The sequence below is a fragment of the Callorhinus ursinus genome, unplaced genomic scaffold, assembly GCF_003265705.2.
Source record: "Callorhinus ursinus isolate GAN/ISIS: 27379988/994484 unplaced genomic scaffold, GSC_fseal_2.0 scaffold4, whole genome shotgun sequence".
NCBI classification, from domain to species: Eukaryota; Metazoa; Chordata; class Mammalia; order Carnivora; family Otariidae; genus Callorhinus; species Callorhinus ursinus.
In genome coordinates, this window is record NW_027397066.1 from 31,758,425 (window position 1) to 31,779,209 (window position 20,785).

The 20,785-nt window shown below is 46.5% G+C and overlaps 1 protein-coding gene across 1 annotated transcript in view; it reads left to right on the forward strand.

Moving 5' to 3' along the window:
• The first annotated feature begins 6,510 nt into the window (after positions 1 to 6,510).
• The window catches only part of KLF3 (KLF transcription factor 3), a 35,300-nt gene continuing 21,025 nt past the window's right edge, over positions 6,511 to 20,785 (forward strand). The window contains exon 1 of the mRNA XM_025887002.2: positions 6,511 to 7,000. The gene's annotated coding sequence lies outside the window, so the exon portion shown is untranslated. The remainder of the gene's footprint in view (positions 7,001 to 20,785) is intronic.

The following is a 20,785-nucleotide window of genomic DNA, read 5'->3' on the forward strand; positions in this document are numbered from 1 at the left end:
TTTTCTCATGAACGGAAGATGTGGCCTGAGAGCCTAGGTCTTGCTCTTGACCCTAAGTCCGACCACAGTTCTGGGTAATTTTAGGCGCCATGAACCTGCTCAGTATCCCAGTCATTCTTTCCCTTGGTCTTACCACCTCTTCTAGTCTCCCACAGCCACAGGTACACCCTGAGCCTTGTCATCTCTGGTACTGTGCCACCTTTAGATGTTAAGGCCACATGTCCCCACTCTCCAACTGCTCACCTCCTAACCTTTCAGGTCATTCACTACATTATTCCCAATATGCCCTCTCTTCAGTGTATTTGAAATGTCCAGTTCACTGATCCTTTGGCTATCTCTCTGGAGTCCCCTTCTGTTCTAGCTCTTCAACTTAGATTCCAAGATCCAACATTTCAACTATTTTGTACCATTGTCCTTCAGTTGCATTGTCTTGCTAAACATAATCCAGGACAGTTCCAGTTGTACTAGAAATGTTGAGTGCCACCTGTACTAGAAATGTTGAGAGCTCCTGGAGGGGTCGGGGTTGAGGGAAGCGGGGAGATCATACATCCAGTTTCATATTTATTATAACTCTTGGTCACCTTACTCTACCTCAATACTTCCTGACAAACCGAAATTGAATGAATGGATGGATTGATGGATCGATGGATAATATTGGTGGAATTTGCAGAGAAACCAAAGAGAATCTCTGGGCCCTTTGTAATGCTTTTGAGATAGATGACCTTTAGTCTAGCATTTCTAATTTTATTTCAAAACATATGGTTTTGCAATTCTGAGAAAGAACAAAGTTGGAGGCATCAGAATTCCTGATTTCAAACTATATTACAAAGTTATGGCAATCAAAACAGTACGGTTCTGGCATAAAAACAGACACATAGAGCAATAGAACAGAATTGAAAGCCCAGAAATAAACCCACACACATACAGTCAACTAATATTTGACAAAAGAGCCAAGAATACTCAGTGGGGAAAGGATAGTCTCTTTAATAAAAACAATATTAGGAAAACTGGATATTCACATGCAAAAGAATGAAATTGGACCCCATATCTTAACACCACTCACAAAAATTAACTCAAAATGGATTAAAAACTTAAATGTAAGACCAGAAACTATTAAATGACTAGAAGAAAACATGTGAGAAAAGCTCCTTGACCTTGGTCTTGGCAACAGTTTTTTGGATATGACACCAAAAGCACAAGCAACTAAAGCAAAAATCAACAAATGGGACTACAGCAAACTAGAAAGTTTCTTCACAGCAAAAGAAACAATCAGCAAAATGAAAGGACAATCTACACGATGGGAGAAAATATTTGCAAACTACCTACTAATGAGAGCTTGATATCCAAAATGTATTAGGAACTCATATAACTCAATAACAAAACAAACAAACCATCTGATTAAAAAATGAACAAAAGTCTTGACTTGAATAAACATTTTTCCAAAGAAGACATCCAAATGGCCAAGAGGTATGTGAAAAGGTACTCAACAGCACGCATCATCAGGGAAATGCAAATAAAAACCACAATAAGTTATCACCCACACCTGTTAGAATGGCTATTATAAAAAAGATGAGAGACAAGTATTGGTGAGGGTGTGAAGAAAAGGGAACCCTTCCGCATTGTTGATGGGAATGTAAATTGTAATGTACATTGGTATAACCACTGTGGAAAACAGTATGGCAGTTCCTCAAAAAGTTTACAGTAGGACTACCATATATATATATATATTGGATACATATGATCCAGCAATTCCACTTCTAGGTATATATCTGAGGGAAATGAAACACTATCTCAAAGAGATCTCTGCATTCCCATGTTCATTGCAGCATAATTTACAATAGCCAATATATTGAAACAACAAGTACTGATGGATGAACGGATAAGAAAATGTCTCTCTCTCTCATTCTCACTCTCTTGCCATTCAAACACACACACACATTAAAAAAGAAGGAAATCCTACCTTTTGCAACAACATAGATGGACCTTGAGGACATCGTGCTAAGTGAAATAAGTCAGACAGAGAAAGACAAATACTGTGTGATCTCACTTATACGTGGAATCTAAAAAAGCCAAAACCTCATGAAACAGGCAGTAGAATGGTGGTTTCCAGTGCCTAGTGAGGAAATGGGGAGATGTCAGTCAAAGGGCACAAACTTGCAGCTACAAAATGAATAAGGTCTAGGGATCTAATGTACAGCATAGTGAATATAATTAACAATATTGTATTATATACTTGAAAGTTGTTAACAGGGTACTTTTATATGTTATCACCACACACACATACATACATACACAAAAAATACTAATTATGTGAGGGGATGGAAATGTTACCTAACCTTATTATGGCAATCATTTGCAATCTATAGGTGTCTCTAACCATCATGTCGTACACCTTAAACTTACATATGTTATAGGCCAATAATATCTCAATAAAGCTAGCAGGAAAAAAAAAAGAAAAAAAAACATATGGCTTTGTTATCCTTTAAGGTAGATGTTATCTGTGTTGCTCATAATTTCTTAAGCACATGACACTTTTCTACCTTCATAACGTTGTGCATCGTCAAATGAAAAGGAGAAACTTTCCTATGGGAAGGAATGGAAAAGTTCTGAAAGAGAGTGGGAGAAGAAGAAGGAATCTCAAGAACATGTCTTTGTGTAGCAGAAAGAGACCTGCTGAAATGGAGCTAACTATGATACAAGCCACGGAAAAGAAAATGGAGGCGTGCGGTGGCTTGTGTCCGTGCATCTCTGAATCAGTTTCAACACAGTTACTATTAGTTGTCAGCCATTAATCAACAATTATTTTTGGAACACTTTCTATTTACCAGACCCTGTTGTAGGAGCTTGGGAAATAGGAGTGAAGAATAGAATGTCCCTGCTCTCACAGGGCCCAGGTTCCAGTGGGGAGAAAGGGTATCTAAAAAATGAACAAGAACAACTAGACAGAGACTAGGGAAGGGATATTTTAGATTATGTGGTCAGAGAAGTCATCTCTGAAGATGTCATATTTGAGCTGACAACTAATGATGAAAAAAGAGCTATTTATCCGTATGGAAATCTGAAACCTTGCTTTCTTCTCATGATTACAAGATGGCTGCCACAGCGTCAAGAATCACATCCTCACATAACTTCCAAAGCAGGTCTGGGGGTTTATCCTTGCAAGAGTTTCCTTTACTTAGGATGAAAAACAAGCCCCGGCACACTTCCCCTCATGTCCTACTGGCCAGAACTCGGTCATATATCTACTCTCCAGCCAGTCACTGGCAAAAGAGACCAGGGCTGCCATGACTGGTTGGGAGCAACAAGGCTGGGGCAAGGGAGGAGTATCCTTCCCCCAGTATGTGCTGCCCCAAACCTAAACCAGACCGGCCTACTGTCCTCAAAGAACAAGAGTAAAGCAGCTACCACAAGGACCAAGCTTGAGATATTTTGTTTATACGAGATGTCTTGAACAACTGAGCACGTGCGGGCACTGTGCTAATGTTAAGGATAAAAAGAAGACCTAGGCACCACTTTGACCATATCACTTTACTGCTCAAAGACATTCAGGGAGAGAGAACTCCCTCCTCCCTCCTTTTCACTATCTCAAAGGTATATACAGTTCATGGCCACTGCCACCTTGAAGCTCGCCAATTATTCTCTCATCTCTTTAGCTCTGAATGACTTCTTCCCAATTCATAGCTGACATTTATTCATTTTACAAATATTCATTGAACATCTGGGCCATGAGGATACAATTTTGCTAAAAAGACAATGTCCGTGCCCTCACAGAGTTTCTTATTTCAGTGCCACGTTAAGAGAGTTAAATAACCAATCATAAGAAAGAGTTACAAGAGGTGAAGCATGAATGCTATCAGAGCACCAAGAAGGAGCACCTCCACTCATCCAAAGGTGGGGTGAGGGATGGTGGTAAGACAAGATACATTTTGTTGAAAATGTCATTTAAGTCAATAATTATAGGATGGTTGGAACATACAGAAATGAGAGTAGAGGTCAGGAGTTGGGAGAGAAGGCAAGGAGGCTAGTCCACCTAGAAAAATTAGCATGTGCAAAGGGCCAGAGGTGGGGAGAGTGAGTTGGGGGGGGGGAAGTTGAGTGTTGCCGGAGGGAAGAATAGGGTGGGGCATAATAGGAAGAGATGAGTCTATAAAGATAGATGGAGGCCAGGTCAGCACAGGTAGTAAACTCTTGGACTTTACCCGAAGGGAATGTAACAAAGACATTGACACGTTTAGGCTTCCATTTTAGAAAAAGTATTCTTATTATTCCTTTGCTCCAATCCCTTTCCCACACTTCAGCTCCCACTCCAAACAGGATGACCAACAAGACACTGTGGCAATGGGCTGGACCAGGAGAGTTGTCAAGGAATGGGTAGGGATTGAGGAGGTCCAAGATTCAGTGAATGACAGGGCTCTGACCAGCTAGGGGAAGGGAGGAGTCAAGGATGACTTCAGACATTTCTGGTTTGGGTACCTGGACAGATGGTGGTCTCCTTCAATGGACCCTTCATCATTGTACAAGTTGTGTTTCAGCTCTCTCCCACAGGGCACTGAACACAGTGTGTTCATTAATTAAACTTTTTTATGACTTTTCTCCTCCTTCCCCCACCTTCCATATCAAAGCCACTCCCTACTTATCTTGGATCACACTTTTCTCAGACCTATTTCACATTTCTCCTTTGGGTCCACACCCACATGAGCAATGTAAAGAACACGGTTTATGTGCTTTAGGTTTTCACCTCTAGTGTCCTCTGAGCAAAGCCTATAGTTTTGGGGCCCCTACTACGGAGTCAGACACGGAAGTGCAAAACGATTTCATCAGTCATCACTAATAGGGTCTTCCAGCTAATACAAATCTAAGCCATCCAATCAGACGCTTGATGTCAGTGATCAATGAACCACAATTAGTAAATGACACGAATCCACCTTATTTTCCTGCATCTGTCCTTTACTCGTTAAAAGAAACTCCTCATCCCTTTTAAAGATTAATCTTATGGGACAGGAACCAGTGTCAGATCTGGGTGTTCTCCATGTGGTCTTTTATGTTATGTGCATTTTTTTATAACGTGCAATTTCACTACTTGAGGTTACCCGGTACTAATTTTAGTAGCTACTGCGTAGCTACATGATGGGGCTCGGCATATACTGTATCTCTACGTTTTAAGCAGTACCATGCCTGGACGAAGCATCAAAGTGAGAATGGCGAACTTAAAGGGCCTTTAAAACATCTTGAAGCAATAAGAAGCCATACACTGAAGCAGGGCGTTTTTTTTTAAACATTACACAGGACTAAAACAATTGAACCAATTTGTCCTTTGTTCTTTTTATTGCATTCTTTATTACATTAATACTGTTTAAAAGAAATTTAAAAAGCATTAAACTCGGGGGCTAAGCTATACCAAGTCCTCCCGGGGGGCCTGGCTGGGACAGCAAGCGCGTTTCCGCCGCCCCGCACCGAGCACGCTCGCGCTCGGTCCCAGGGAAGCGACAAAAAAATGAAAGGTCGCCGGGCCGAGCCCTCTGCTGGCCCGGAGTTCTCCCTCCGGGCAGGAGAAACCCGACCGAAGTTTGCCAAGTTTTCGGGCAGGCCCGGCTGAGCAAATGCCGCTGCTACCGGTTGTCTTTTCGCTCCAGTGGCAGGCCCGGCCCGTGGGAAGTTTGCCTCCGGGGGTCCCCGGACCTTCAAAGAAGCCCTGGGGTGGGGGCGGGAACGCGCCCCCAACCCCTCCCCGGGCCGCCCCTCCACGGGGCGGGCGACGAGGGGACCAGGCGCCCCGGGCACAAAGAGCGCTCTAACAGTGTGTCGAATGACCTTGGAAACTCGGGACCATTTTAGGGTTTAAGTCAATCCCCACTGCCCTCCCCTTTCCCGCCTCTCCTCTGCCCCCTAATCTGCCCCGCTCCTCCCGCTCCTTCAGCACCCCTGCCTTTTTCTGCTTTTTCTTTAAGAGAGTTGCACGCACTCGGCCCAGGAGGAGCCGCGCTGGCCGCGGGGCCCAGCCCTTCCCGCCGCGCCCGGGGCCGCCCTTCCCGCCGGAGCCGGCTGATTGATGGCCGGGCCGCCCGGGTCCCCCGCCTCGGCTGGCCCGCGCGCCCGGCTGTGTGTTTTGGAAGCGGCGCAGCGGGCTGCAGCCCTGTGACGCCCGGAGCGGGCAGCGCCGCCCTTCCTTCCCCCCGGGCTGGGGCGGCGGCGCGGCGGCGGGTCCCGAGCGGGCGGGGGACGGGAGGCGGAGGGCGCAGGGAGGGGGCGCGGGCGGGGACTCCGGGGCGGGGGCAGGGGCGCGGGGCCGGGCCGGGCCGGGCAGGGCCGGGCCGGGGGGGGGGGGGGGGCGGGGGGCGGAGGGCGGAGGGCGGAGGGCGGAGGCTCAAGGGCGGGGGCCGCGCCGCGCACGCCCAGCCCCTCGGCCGCGCCGCGCCTCGCCGGACAGGTTGGGCCGGCGGGGCGGCGCCCGGCTCCGGGGAATAATGAGTGTCTGTCAGGCCGTCCCCGGGTGACTGGGCGGGGCGGGGCGGAGGCGGCGCGGGAGGCGGGGGTGGCGGGGGAAGGGCGCAGGGCGGGGTGCGTGTTTGCGCGAGTGACTCGGCCGACCCCTCCGGCGGCTGCCTCCACCCAAGTGGGTGGGGACCCGCCCAGCCCGGGCGGCCGCGGCGGCTCCCTCTCCCCTCCCTGACCCTCCCACCCTGGGTCCCAGCCTCTACTTACCCCGCCAGCCCCGGGAGGCTCGCAGAGCGAGCGGCGCCGGCGTCATGTGACTGCCCGGAGTTGGTGCCAGGAGCCAGAGGGGAGCCAGGAGCGGAGCCGCGCGGAGCCGGGGCCCGAGCCGGAGCGCAGCGCGAGCGCCCGCCGCACGCGCGCCCGTCCCCGTTCCTGTCCCCGTGCCCTGCGGCCGCCACCGCCACCCGGGCTGGCGCGCTGACATTACTGCATTCGCGGGGTTCAAGGCGGCTCGGATCTGGGCCTTTATTTCTCGTCTGCAGCGCTCAGAACCGCGCCTCGAAAAGTAAGTCCCCTCTCCCTCACCTTCCCTCGGCCCGACTCCTGCTGTCGCCCTTTCTGGCTCGTCCGGTCTCATTTTTTTTTTCCCCTGGGGGGCGCGCAGTGAATGGGCTGGGGGGGTGCAGCGCGGGGGTGGGGGTGCCTGTGGGCTTGGGAAAGTGCAACAGCTCCTGGAAGCCGGGGGTGGGGGCGGAAGGGGGGGGAGGGGGGAACCCCGGGTTCAGCGGTTGAAAGTGTGGGATTCGGGGGAGCCACCGTGCGGATCCCGCGGTGTGGGGGACCGAGACCGGCGGCGCCCGCCGCGGTCCCAGCGAGGGCGCGGGCGGGGGCTCACCTGTGTGGTCCCCCGGCTGCCGCCCGCCCGCCCGCTCGCTCCCTCGCTCGCGATTCCCTCCAAAGCCCCAGAAATCTCAGTGCTCTCCGCGTGTGGCAACGTTGTTTGGAGAAAGGTAGTGAGGAGGCCGCGCACTCCTGCTCCTGCTCCTCCCCCTCCGGGTCCCCCACCCCCCGCTCCCGCGCCCTCCCCTCCCCGCCCCCCGCCGCCCCCCTCTTCGGACCGGGCGCGCGACCGCTCGCCCGCCGGAGCAAACTTGGAGCAGCCTCCGGGGCCCTCTGGGAAGAAACTTGGGGCCGTTGGGACTGAAGGCAGCATCCCATTCCCAGTCCTGGAGCCCAGGAGCTGCCAGGGCGTCTGGATCCTCGGGGGCAGGAGAAAAGAGCTGGCCGGGTTTGGAGAGTCCTCCTCGGGGGCACAGAGAGAACCTGCCGCAGTGCCTGGAGCAAGGATTGCAGCGAGGCTGGAGGCGGAGAGCGCCTTAGGCAACTGCCTGCAGCGTTAGGGACTCGAGCCGTGTGGGGACTGAGGGACTGATCCCCTGGACCTGGACCCTTGGGACTTACCTAACATTTCAGAGTGCCGTTCTTGGAGATGGCAGATAATACTTGGAATTGTCATATCCACTTCTTTGGCAGATATCAGGGAGAATCTTCTGCTTTACATTTTACAGCAATATACAATAATAATAGATGGAGAACCTGTGTGAACTGGACTTATTTTTAATAAGTCAGGTTAAACGGAAACTGGAAATTGCTCACCTTCTTGTATTGCACTAAAATAAACATTTTGCACTGAATTTTTTACTAGCTCAGAATGTATTTTTCCACTAATATCACCCAAGATACTTAAAATATTTTGGTTGTATTCTCACAAGAGTCTGGGATTTGGGGAGAAGTATATAGTGGTATTCTGACTTCATTTACATTTAGTATTTAATTATTAGCAAAATCGAGTAGGAGACTAGGGCAGTTGTTCATTATAGATTTGTCCAGTGAGCAGTTTTGTACTTTTTTTTTTTTAAGTGCTTTCTGTGTGAATTTGAGCAGCATTTTTATAAGAAATCCATCTGGATGATGATCTGCCTAACCGGAGGAAAGACTTGGTTTTCGGGAAAAGGCAATCTGATAACATCTCCAAAATTTCAGGAGTTAGGTTTTTTTTTTTTTTTTTAGGAAAGAATGGACAAATGAGTTTCTTGCAGCTCAAAGCATGGAGTATGTTGACCTTAGCCTCTTACCAGAAACCTGAAATGAGATGTTTTGATGAATTTCAACTCTAGAGAAACTGTCCCCAGTTCCACAGTCAGTGGGGTTTGCAGGAGAACTATTAGAAGAAAAAAGCCTAATGCACTGTTGTTAAGTGCCGTAAAGATACACTTTAAGGAACATTTGGCTTTCATGAAAGAGAATGCAAGTCTAAAAATCTTAGTGTGAGAATAACAAAGAAAAGTAGTTGCTAAGACCACAAAATCTTGTCAGATATAAAACATGCTATTGTTTTTTCACTGCAAAGTTTCTAAATTAAAACCCAATCTTCTGGTTGCTATGGGCACAGTGATGCTTTTTTTTTTTTTTTTACCTGTAGTTTTGTCTACACACATATTATTCAATCTCTGATCATGGAAACCTGAGTTGAACAGTCCTGGCTAACAAAATAAAGAGCCATAACCCCGGGGGGTGGGGGGGAACACTGTGAATGGGTTTTACTACCTTAAATATACCTAAGGGAAAATAGACATTTTCGGATATCTTATAAAAATTGATACTCTGGTCTCCAGGCTATAACACTTTTGGGTTAAATGAAATGTCAGGAACAGAATCTCATTCTCAAAAGGAGTGAATTTCTTTAGATGTGTGTACATGGAGAACAGATGTGCAGCTGTGTGCGGATAGGTTTCTGACTATGCAGTTGAAAAAGATGGTGAAATTTGGGGAGGGGGTGACTCTAGGTAGCCCACATCAGTGTCTAGGAATGTAGTTCTGTATAGCTGAGGGACACTTAGAACTGGTCCAGTTGTCAGTTCATGTGGGATAACCCAGTTGTCCTCTGAATTGTTACCAGTGCTTTCTTGGCATTTTCCTCATGATGCTGAGGCTGAACAACAGTCATTGCCCTAACCCCGAATTTGATCATGGCTAGAAACCAGTCACTGGGATGGGGGAGAAAGAGACAAAAGAAATTGGAAAGGAGGCTGGTGTTAATTAGGAAGATCTCTGCTGCCCGCATATGATAAAATCACATGTTCCCTTATGATGTTTACTGTATGTGGAAGCTCCTATTTGTAAATAGGGCAGGTCCCCTGTATAAAGCTGGTGTTATTATTCACACCCATAGAACAAACACCTCCACCCCCCTGTTGTTGTCTGAAAAAACTCCAGCTGCTCATGAATATAGGGTCAGGGAGGGCCGGCTAAATGTTTCTCTGAGCTCGCTCTCCAGCACGGCCAGCAGAGCTGTTTCCTGTTCTTTGTTTCAAGGCTGGGGTTTGCGTCATACATTCCAAGTGGCATATGTGTGCTCTTTCCTGTTTCGGGCTGTTTTCTGGTAGATCAGTAGCCCAGACCAGGCCGTGGTCCCTGCCCCTAAACTCCCGATCCCCACCCAGGGAGTTATCATGTCTCTACACACTTGGCAATTGCCTAAGAGGCCAGTGTTAGGTCATAACGAGGAGTCGGTTAACCTTTTTTACATACACCCTTTGCTCCGGTGTGTTTTCTGTGAGGGAATAAATACTGTGTCTTTTTAAATTCACCATTGCCAAAGGGTGACTCTGAGAAATGTGTGTGCAGGTTGGCTAGACGTCTAAAGGAGTTGAATTTGTCTGTTTTCCAGGCTTGTTTTGAGGTGGGCAGGGTGTTTGCTTAGAGATAGGCCTTTGGCCCTGAAGCTGTCAATGTTGGAAGGGGGATTGCCACCTTACAGTTTTAGAAGACCTAGCATTATCTGCAGGCTGTGGCCCACCCTTGTTCCCAGGTAGCACTGGCCCTCCAAGCAGCAGGCCCCCCTGGCGGACGGGGCTGATTGGAAGAATCTTGCTTAGGTTTTAAGGATGAAATCTTTAGGAAAAGTATTGAAGCCAAAACGTAAGATATATTGAGGAAATCAATCCCAGGGTCATCTCTTTTAAAAAGACAAAGAAAGATGTAAGTGCTAGGATAATTTTCCCAAGGACCAAGATGTATTCTACATTTGATTTCCGACCTCTTTTAAGAATAAAAAGCTCCGAGAAAAGGAGAACTGGAAATGAGAGATTCATATACCTGACAGTCTGGAAAATTTTAATCTTATATTTTGAAAACAGTGGGAGACTTCTCTTGTTTTTATTGTCTTACAACACCAACTTTTTCATAATCCCCCTCTTTTTTTTTTTGTTGGTATATTCTGTCAGTTGTGGGCTAACATTTCCAGGTTAACTTTTTAAAACCTACTAACTTTTTCTCTTGGTTCTTCAGAAACTAAGTTTTAAAGATATAAGTTGGATAAGAAAACTCCTGGCAAGTTTCTTTTTAAACTTATTTTTGGATTTTCTTTAAAATCCAAAGGAAATATCTACAGTGTTCTCTAATGGAATTGATTCAGAGTTGCCGAGGCAGCAAATCAAATCCTATCCTGCCCAAAATTGATGATACTAGTACTTTGGTTTTTAACTGCACATTCTACCACATTCTTTCTTTATGGATAAAGGGAAATATATGGTATGATACTAAGAAAACTACTAGAATCAAATAGGTTACTGATAACCTTCCTTGAAAAAAGATGGATGCTTTGCAAGCTTTCAGTAAGAAAACTTTGGGAGAAGAAAACTTGAAATACTAAGCTGATTCAGAGCGCAAGGGACCTTTAAACTAAAATTCGTAAGTAACCCAAATCAAGCAACTTTTTCAGTTTTAGTTCCAAAGCTGTTAACAATCCAACTAGATTTTGTAGACAGATCTTTGTTTAGCTTACTCCAAGTTATTCTTTCTTCCCCATTTTGGGGGAGAGGGATGTGGTTGGCTAATAGACATGATTAAGGTCTAATGTATTTTATCAGGAAAAAAATGCTTTTCAAACAGCTAAGCTGAACAATTTGGGAAAATTACACCAGTCTGATAGTTACTAAAATTACAAAAAGGAAAAAAAATGGGAATAATAGTTTATCTCTTGACCATGCAAGTCATTATTCCTAATTTAATCCCATTTTATTTCTACCCCCCCCCCCGTTTACATACTTGTCTTAATATTTCCAAGTCAACATTCTTGCTATAATGAACAGCTTTCTTAGGTGGTATTTCTTACTCTGTTTTTTCACACCAGTTGTGTTTTAAAGAAAAAAACAACAAGCAACCTCATCCTTTAAAGACTAGGAATTACATTATTCTGGAATTTGGGTTTCTTTCTGAAATGCTTCATATTCATTGGTTCTAGCTTTAAAAAAAAATCCCTAGATTCATAAAGCAATTGATACCTGGTTTGCTAATGTGTAATGTTCTAGTCAAAATTCATCTAGGAGTGAGTTGCAAGAGGATTGTGGTGGTTTTTATAGTATTCTCGTTTTCAAGCCTGATCTGTCCCTTTCTTAGACCCCGGTTCTCATCTGAAGCAGTAATGCCAGAGCTTGAGACAGGAAGCCAGACAGCAGTCTGCCCTGATAAGGGAGAGCATTGTCTAAAGGAGGTAACCCTGCTTTCTCTCCCCCTCAACTCTCCTTCCTTGAAATTTGGTCGTAATGAAAAAGAGACAGTGCTATAGACACAGTTCACCAGAACGAGAACTGTTTTCTCCCAAAGCAAAAATACCCTTTTAATTAGATCTGTGCTTTTTCTGGAATGTCACCATAGTTCAATGAAACATTAAAAAAAAAATTAAAATCGGTATATTTTGTATCCCTTGTCAGGGTTTTTAGTAGTCAAGTTCATTTTCTAGCAAAACAGGTTCCTGGAGCTTTTTGAAACTCACTCTATTGTGTTGGCAGGCTGAATACATTATCATTTCCTCCATCCAATTATTAAGGGGAGCTGGAGACAAAATGTAGCAAGTTAAGTGGCCCTTCATCCCATGCATTCTGAACAAACCTGGGTCTAGCCCCTACCCTGACTTTTAGGAAGGGGGTGCTTCCTGAGGCAACCCCCTGACCAGAGGACACTGAAGAGAGCCCAGCTTAGCCTGGGACCTGCTTAAGGTGGTTACCAATCTCTGGCAGGCCTGGGGATCTCCAGGGATGACCTGGGGCTAGTCTCAATCCGGATCAGTGGAGTTTCGCCAAATCTAGACATAAGAGACCAAGTGGACATTGAGGTCAGCGCATTCTACCCTGGAGAGCGACCTGTGAATGAACTACGGGGTTTTTTCTCCTCTGGCCCGTACACCTTCTGTCTACTAACTACTGTGCTTGAGTCCAATCACTGAAATCCACTCCTCTGTCTGTTCTTGCGCTTTTATACCCTGATACCTTCCAAAGCTTTGCACCCCAAAACTACTTTCCTTAGCAAGTTCAAGTTCCTGTTCCGCTCCATTCCGCTCCCATTCTCCAAACAAGGGAGTTTTTCTCTTCCGAGCCTCCCAAAGTGTTTGTGTTTACTTTGTGTTTTAGATTTTAGATGATTTTCAGGCTAGCTTCACTGGCCCCTGGGCAAGGTATCCTTGAGTGACGCCTGCTGCACAATCATTGTGAGGCCCTTGCCCTTCTTTGTATCCTCACGTGTTAAGAAGGGTAGTTTGACATCCATTCATTTATTCATCTCCCAAGTATTTATTGAGCACTTACTCATTAGAGCTAATCTCAAATTATGTGCAGTCCTTATTATTAGTTATGCCACAGGATGGAGTAGGGCCCGAGTGATCTCACCTGAAATCTTAATTACCTTCTGGAACCTCCCCAGGGCACTGCCTCATACGGGCCGCCTGGTACCATGCACGTCCCATCCCTTTTGTACCCGGGGAGTGGTCCCAGTTTGAGAGGACTTGGCCACGGCACAGACTCCGAAGCAGAACAGATCTGCCGACAGACTTCTGTTCTTGACTGTGGCTCCAGCCCGCTCTGTGAATTTGGGCGAGTCATTTCACCTCTGGTCCTCCATTTCCTCACTTCTAAAATGGGGATGAGGACCTGACCCTTCCACCTTTGTACAGTATTATGAGGATTTCCGTATTTACTCGGGTAGAGCTGCCAGTTTTTTGTTTTTTTTTTTTCTGAGCAGTTTTATGGACCAATTGCAGGTGCACTGGCTAGGAAGAATAATAGCCTAATTTGGGGCCTTCAGAGTGTGTCTTTCTGATCTTGCGTCCAGCATGCACACTCTGAGACCGGGCAGGCGGCAGGAGCCAGTTGGGAGGAGGTGAAATTGTAAATACTCTGTGCCTGCCTTCCACGTCCCCTGTGGACAGATTGCGTCTGCAGAAGCGCTAGCCCCCTATCGCCGTTGGTGGTGTCATGTTGTTCTCTGCCTGGGAAGGGAGCAGAGGAGGGTGCCAGGTCCACTAGTTTCAAAGTCCAACTACTTTGGGTTCAAAAACCCAGCTTTACAACTTAGCAGCTGTGTGATCTTGGGCAGATTGCTTTACCTCTCTGTGCCATCGTTCTCAAAGTAATAGGAAAGTAGTACCCACCCACCCGATTCAGTGACGCAGTCCATGTGAAGAACAGCACCTTGGTCATGAAGGTGTCATGATTAGCAGGAAACCTGTGACATCACCTAGCCCCTTGCTTTCCTTGGTCCATAGAAGTATCCTTAAAGAATACCTGCAAACAGGGCGCCTGGGTGGCTCAGTTGGTTAGGCAACTGCCTTCGGCTCAGGTCATGATCCTGGAGTCCCGGGATCGAGTCCCACATCGGGCTCCCTGCTCGGCGGGGAGTCTGCTTCTCCCTCTGACCCTCTTCCCTCTTGTGCTCTCTAACTCTCATTCTATCTCTCAAATAAATAAATAAAATCTTAAAAAAAAAAAAAGAATACCTGCAAACACACACACTCTCTCTCCTCATGCAAAATTGCCTCTTCTCTCGCTTTTTTTTTTTTCCCTCCTCCTTTTTTTCCCCCCTTCTATTGCAGGTTTTAAAGCAGAGGGTAAGAGACCTTGACACTAGATTTGTTTAGAAGATCTCTCTGGGGAGCTAAAAAAAAATTCTTGGAGGATGATGCTAATAAGGTCTCTGGAGGACCCATAACAGGCAAGAAGGTTAAGGTTAGGAGCAATAACTTCTTAAGGAAGTTTGGTTTAAAAAGTTTCCTTTAAGGTTAGGCCCCCTCACCCCTATTACTTAATTTAGGGGAGATTTCAGGTGTCTTCAAAGGCCAAAGGAAAATGAGAGGCTGTGGAAGTCCTAGGGTGGGCTGAGTGCTCTTCGAGCCCCTCCTCCTGTCTGCTGGAAAACGGCATCTAGTGAGCGAGGCTGACCTTTGGGGAGTCGGGAGGGGGCCCTCTCTGCTCCCCTAAGGTAGTGTAAGGTGCCCCTGTCCTTCAGGTGCTCCCAGCCCAGGTGGTGGTCTGAGACAAACCATCTAAAAGGCCCCGCCCATCTAGGTAAGAAGGGGTGGCCTCAGATCAACTGGGGCGCAATCAGCTGGCTGCACAGGGTGGAGAGGGCCTTGAGCTGGTCTTTGAAGAATTAGGAGGATTTAGATAAGCCGGAAGGGGATGGGGCATTCCACGCTGGTTGCCCAGCATCAGGGCCAAAAATGAACAAAGGCATGGGGGTGGGGGGAACAGGGCAGCCAGCCTGAAGGGCCCTTGGAGCAGGGGGCAGCCGGTTAGAAGCTGGGGTGCGGAGCATGGGCGCTTGAACCCACCCTGCAAGCCCTGGGGATCCCTCCGGAGGAAGGTGTGAGCTTGGGCAACACTAAGAAGAGGGCTTTGAGAAATGTTGGTGGCCAGGGGGTCAGGACGAATTGGCGGGACCAAGGGACATGGTGGGAGACCAGCAGAGGGAGAAACCCAGTCACATAGCGGGAATGGAGAGAAAAGTCGCTGAGGAAGACTTGCAAGTTGACCTCTAGGTTTCCATGGTGAACGACCAGAAAATAAGGCAAATGGGGAGGTGGGGGCCGGCAGGCAGGCGGGCTTTTTGAGGCAGGAGCAAGGAGAAGGAGGAGTTGGGTTGGGGACATGTTGAATTAATTCTCTCACGTAGCAGGGGCTCAAAATGCTCTCCTCTTTTCCCTTTTGTGTACTTTTGAAGGAGGGGGCAGTGTTAGCTCATGGTTTCATATCCAGAGGTCCGGTGGCTCTGTGAGGTAAACTTTTCATGGAGAACCCTCGGGAGCCAAGGGCATTACTACCACCCTAACGATTCTTTCTGGTTATTTTATTCATTTGAGACAGAGATACAGAGAGAGCATGAGCAGGGGGAGAGACAGGGAGAGGGAGAAGCAGACTCCCCGCTGAGCCAGGAGCCCAATGTGGGGCCCCGAGCCCAGGACCCTGGGATCATGACCTGAGCCGAAGGCAGACGCTTAACCATCTGAGCCACCCAGGCGCCCCTCTTTCTGGTTATTTTTAAGGTTCCAGCCATCCCTGCTCAGGCCGGAATTTCCAGGAACTGGCTGCTGACCGGAGCCAGTTGGTCGGTCCCTCCCCGCCTCCCACTCCCTCCAGGGTGGGGCCCCATGGGTGGAGGCCCCTTGGGGTAGAGCGGGGTGGGTCTCCAGTGATAGGGCACCAGCACCGAGGCAGAGGCGAGGCACTGTGGCCTCACGCAGCCCTTCTGGATTTGATTATATAACGCTTCGCAGAAGAGAATTGTGAGGCTGTGACCGGCCTTGTAGGATATGTACACAGCAGGATTATTACACAGTATGGCGGTGTTTTTTTTGTTTGTTTTTTTTTTTCAGTTGATCTTGGGTTGCTGGCCCTTAAAACTAAAACACCACAAATTGTCAGCATAAAGAAGGAAAACAAGTGTGTAACCTTAGGAGGCGAAGTGATTTGCATTTGCGAAAAATTTCTTTAAGAAAGGTGTGGAATGCTACTAGCCAGGTGGCATTGAACTTGAGAGTTTACCTGAAGGGTATGGGTTCAGGTTTCCCCACCCCCACCCCTGCTGAGCCGGGCCCCTCTCGGTCTGCAACTGTGTAGGGATTTTGCTTGGTTGTTACCTTTGCACCTGTCCCTATTTACATGCAAAATCAATTGCTTCACTTGGTCTTTTCCGAAGTACAGGGTGTGGGCAGAATCTTATCTGAAGCCATGTCCTGTTTGGACAAGTTGGACTCGCCTTGGCAACTCTCCACAGGGTGGAGCCGATGGGTGGAGGCAGAAAGTAAAATTGGGTGGCTTGTTAGCAGAGAGAGGAGAGAGGGCGGATTGTTTGCTCGTCGGATCATTATATTTAATCTAAAACTAAATAATTAACTTCTTTCCCATTTACAAAACATTTTGATGCAAAATGGCTAATCTAATTTGTGAGGGGCAAAGATTTAGAACTACTCCGTGGAGTGTTTTCCTCTCAAACCAACACTAGGAGACAAAGGTAGGTGAAAATCATCCTGTGATGGGAAAACTGGAGCACATTTCCAGGTAGGGGCCAACATCTGGCTCTTCTGAAAGGAGCCCCCAACCTAAACATGCCTTTTCCCACATCTGTTGCCTGGCCCCCCTGTATTTCTGGCCAGGCCAGCTGCCATGAAATATTTGACTCATCGGGAGCTCTTAAAGAGTTTGGGTACAGAAGTGAAGAAGTGTTTCTTTTGAAAGAAAGTTTAGCTGCAGGGATGTGGCCTGCTTGCCTGTCCGGGTCCTTCCCCTGACACAAGAATTTCACACATAACACACACACACACACACACACACACACACAATTTTTAAATTTTTTTTTCTTGTTTTCTGGGGGTGGGGAAGGCAGTGCACTTCCTCTTTTAACATCCAAACCCTTGGGAAAATTAAGGGCACTTGCAGATGGTGTCTTGCTTTGGTCATACTGTTTTTCTCCTTACACCTTGCAGAGGTCAGCTGGGAGACAAAGATTGCTCCGAGGGTGGCAGGCAGTTTGGAGGCTCAGGCTCAGGCTGGGTTGGGGGGGGATAATGCAGGGACCCTTTGAGGATCTGAGGAGAGAAAGGGATGGAAAGTGCCCAAGAAGGGAGAACCTCAGAAGCAAATCCTGCTGTATCACAAGAAACGTTGCTTCAGACACACACATTCTCTGTGTGTGCCTGTCATGTTTCTGAGGAAGGGACAATCATTTTTAAGATTGTTTCTATAATAAAACTTGCTGTTGCTTCAAGTCAAGCTACTTTCAAAGGAGGTTTGGTGACATCATAGCCTCTTACATTAAGGGCTGTGTTTATTTCTGAGCTCTGCGGCTCATTTGTACCCTCATAAAGTGACTGTTGAGTAGGTCTCAGGGTGGACTGGATATGATTGTGAGATGCAACTATATTGCTTCTTAAACTTTATGTAAATGATTCACCAAAGCTTTAAATACATAAATCACACTTTTTTTGCATTTTGGTAAAAAAAAAAAAAAATCTGACCCGTACTTTGACTTCTGAAAAGTCAGAAGGGTAAGTAGAGAGAGTGAAGGAAATACGTTTCTTCCCTTTGGAGGAAGAATTCGGTCGTCTCACCCTTCCCAGCAAAATAACACAGAGAAGATGACATTTGTTCCGGTTGTGGAAAATAATTCTGGCAAGTTCGGTACAACTAAGATGTAAATGTAAATGTATTAATGATTGGAAAATAGTTGTTTGGAAAAAACAGACCCACATTTGGGGCCTCCTCATCTCTGTGATACCCACACAAAATGGTTAACAGAATTCCTGGGCCTGCTTAAAACCCACTAGGTTTGAAGACCCTGAGGTTGGCAAACTCAATTTACTGCCTCTGTCCTTAGCCTCTAATACCTGTTGTAGTGCGCCACCTACTGGTTCTACTTAAGACTGCGGTCAGTGTTGTGTACTAGATTTCCTCAGCCTTCGTATTTTATTGAGCATTCTTTTCAAAGGATGGCAGTATCCCCAGAGCATGAGTGGCCCATGTGTAACAAAAGCCATTAAGTTCTCATTCTTTCAGTACATAAGTTTTACGGAAGGCACCTTGGAGATATTGCAGTCACTGTTACATCTCTAGACCAAAACCTAAAGACAAGGTCAATACCAGTAGCGCAAGTGGTCTCTTCAGAGAGAGGCACAGTAGTTACAGAGTATAGATTTTTTCTGCAAATAAACAAACAAATGCCTGATCTGTGTTAATGTGTTCTATTCTCCTCCTAAATTTGGTTTCTTTCTAGCTTAGCTTCTCTCCCTTGTTATTGAACGTTATAATTATAGTTAATAACTTTTAAAAATTGGCACACAGATGTGTGTAAAGCTGTCCCACCTCATCTTATCAACAGCTGAGAGCGTACAGTTTTCTTTGCATGTCCTTCACCTTCTCTTGTTCCATATCCGTGATGACACGGAAAGTATGATCAGTCATTTTAGAAGCGACCAAATTGGGAACAGAGTACTGTTTGACATGCGAATGGACAGTGAGTGAGTTTGGTTCTGTTCGTAGTGATATTCGACTTTTGCGCAGTCTTTGATTGTCCAGTGATGCCTTGTTTAGGAGTTTTGAAATGAAATAGTCTAATTCTACCACTCCTTTTTCACTCACTAGCTGAAATCCTTCTATGATGAGAAATACCCCTTCATCAGTGATTGGTTTACTCTTGAGGTACCATTCTGAACACATAAACATACCTTTACAATTATTTTTTTAATACAAATAAATCAAGTTTTATTAGGGCAGATGCTCCATATTAGACTTTACTTTTTTCTCTTACGATTTCAAGTCTTATGAAGCATTAAGTTCCTTAAATTTAGATAAAACATAAACATTAAAGAATGCAAGAGATTTAAATAATGTCTTAAAATGAGAAGAGATGTGGTAGGTTAACGTGTCATTCATTTCTAAATGCATTTAGTAGTCACTGCTGTGGGTATTAGGAAAAGTCATTAAAGGCTTTATGAGCTAAATGGTGGAGTTAGAGTTTGAACCAGAGCCCATCCTAATTCCACTGTGCACTCTTACTGGTAGTGAGGGGTGTGAGGTACAGTGAGGCATACACATGCTGGGAAGCTAGTGCAGTGGTGCAGTTGGGAAGTGACGAGGCTCTAGGTGAGGTCTCAGGCAGGATGTAGGCTGCTAGTCACTTTTAAACAATTCGGTCTGAGGGTTTTTTGGGTTTTTTTTTAAGATTTTATTTATTTGTCAGAGAGAGCACAAGCAGGGGGAGCGGCAGGCAGAGGGAGAAGCAAGCTCCCTGCTGAGCAGGGAGCCCAATGCGGGGCTCGATCCCAGCACCCTGGGATCATGACCTGAGCCAAAGGCAGACGCTTAACCAGCTGAGCCACCCAGACGCCCCGGGTCTGAGTTTTTTAAAAGGGCAGAGGGGACTGACCTCTAAGGCTAGGTATCCTAGCAAAGAGGCAAATACTTGACGTTGCTCCAGAAGTTGGAACCAACAAAGTTATGTGAATACAGTATGAATATCCAAAAATTGTATACGTATTTGTGGCAAAGAGTGTTGCTTTGCTTTAAATTTCATAGCGAGGATGCAGATCTCCTGCTTGAGTCTCCAGACCTGGACCCTTTCATTATGCACCGATAATAGGACTGCTTTCATTTAGGAGAATTTGCATCAAGATACACTCCAGTAGAGTGGATGAATCTGTAAGAGTAAATTCAATTTAAAAGGCTTGGGGGAGGGTGGCCATTAAATTCAATTTAAAAGGCTTGGAGGAGGGGTGGCCAGCCAAGGGTGGGGGCTACTGAATTACCTGAGCTCATTGATGTAAGCAGGAGGCCTCACATCTTGTTTACAGTCGGCTAGGAGGCAGCGGGCAGCAATTCTTAAGAACCATATCCATCTCTGCAGCTGCTAGGCTGGGAACTGGTTAATAATAGATCCTAAGACACAAAAGGGGTTTTCATCCTTCATTATGAAATCATCCATTTTTCACTGGCTGTTGGGGTTTGTTTTTGCTGGCATGCATAAGAGGGTATTAGCACCATTGATTTGAGCAGCCTGGTATTAAATTGTGTTCACAGATTATAATACATACTGTGATGTAGGAAAAATAAAATTTGAAGTCAGAGCCTTATGTTGGGTTAATGACGATACTCACGTGTTGTCATGAGACCCAGAACAGTCTTTCTTCAACGGAGCAAGGGGGCACAAGAACGACACAGTATTGTTTTTATAATTGTATGGGAAGCTTTCCTAGTATAACCCACAGAGCATGGGTACGGCAAACTGCAGGACTGTGGTGGTGGAGGTGGGGCTGGGGCTGGGGAGTTGTCATACTGAAACACAGGAGGGAACCTGGAACCAGAGACTTCAGCTTTTTCGGGTAGAATGCAGTCTGGAACTTGTTCACTTTCCCACCCAAAACAGAGTGGTCCAGAAAAGACCTTGCCTCCAACCAAAGCTCTGTGAACCCTTAAGCCAAATTTGGATAGTAGGTGCCTGAAGCAGGTTGTTGAAGATCTGGGTA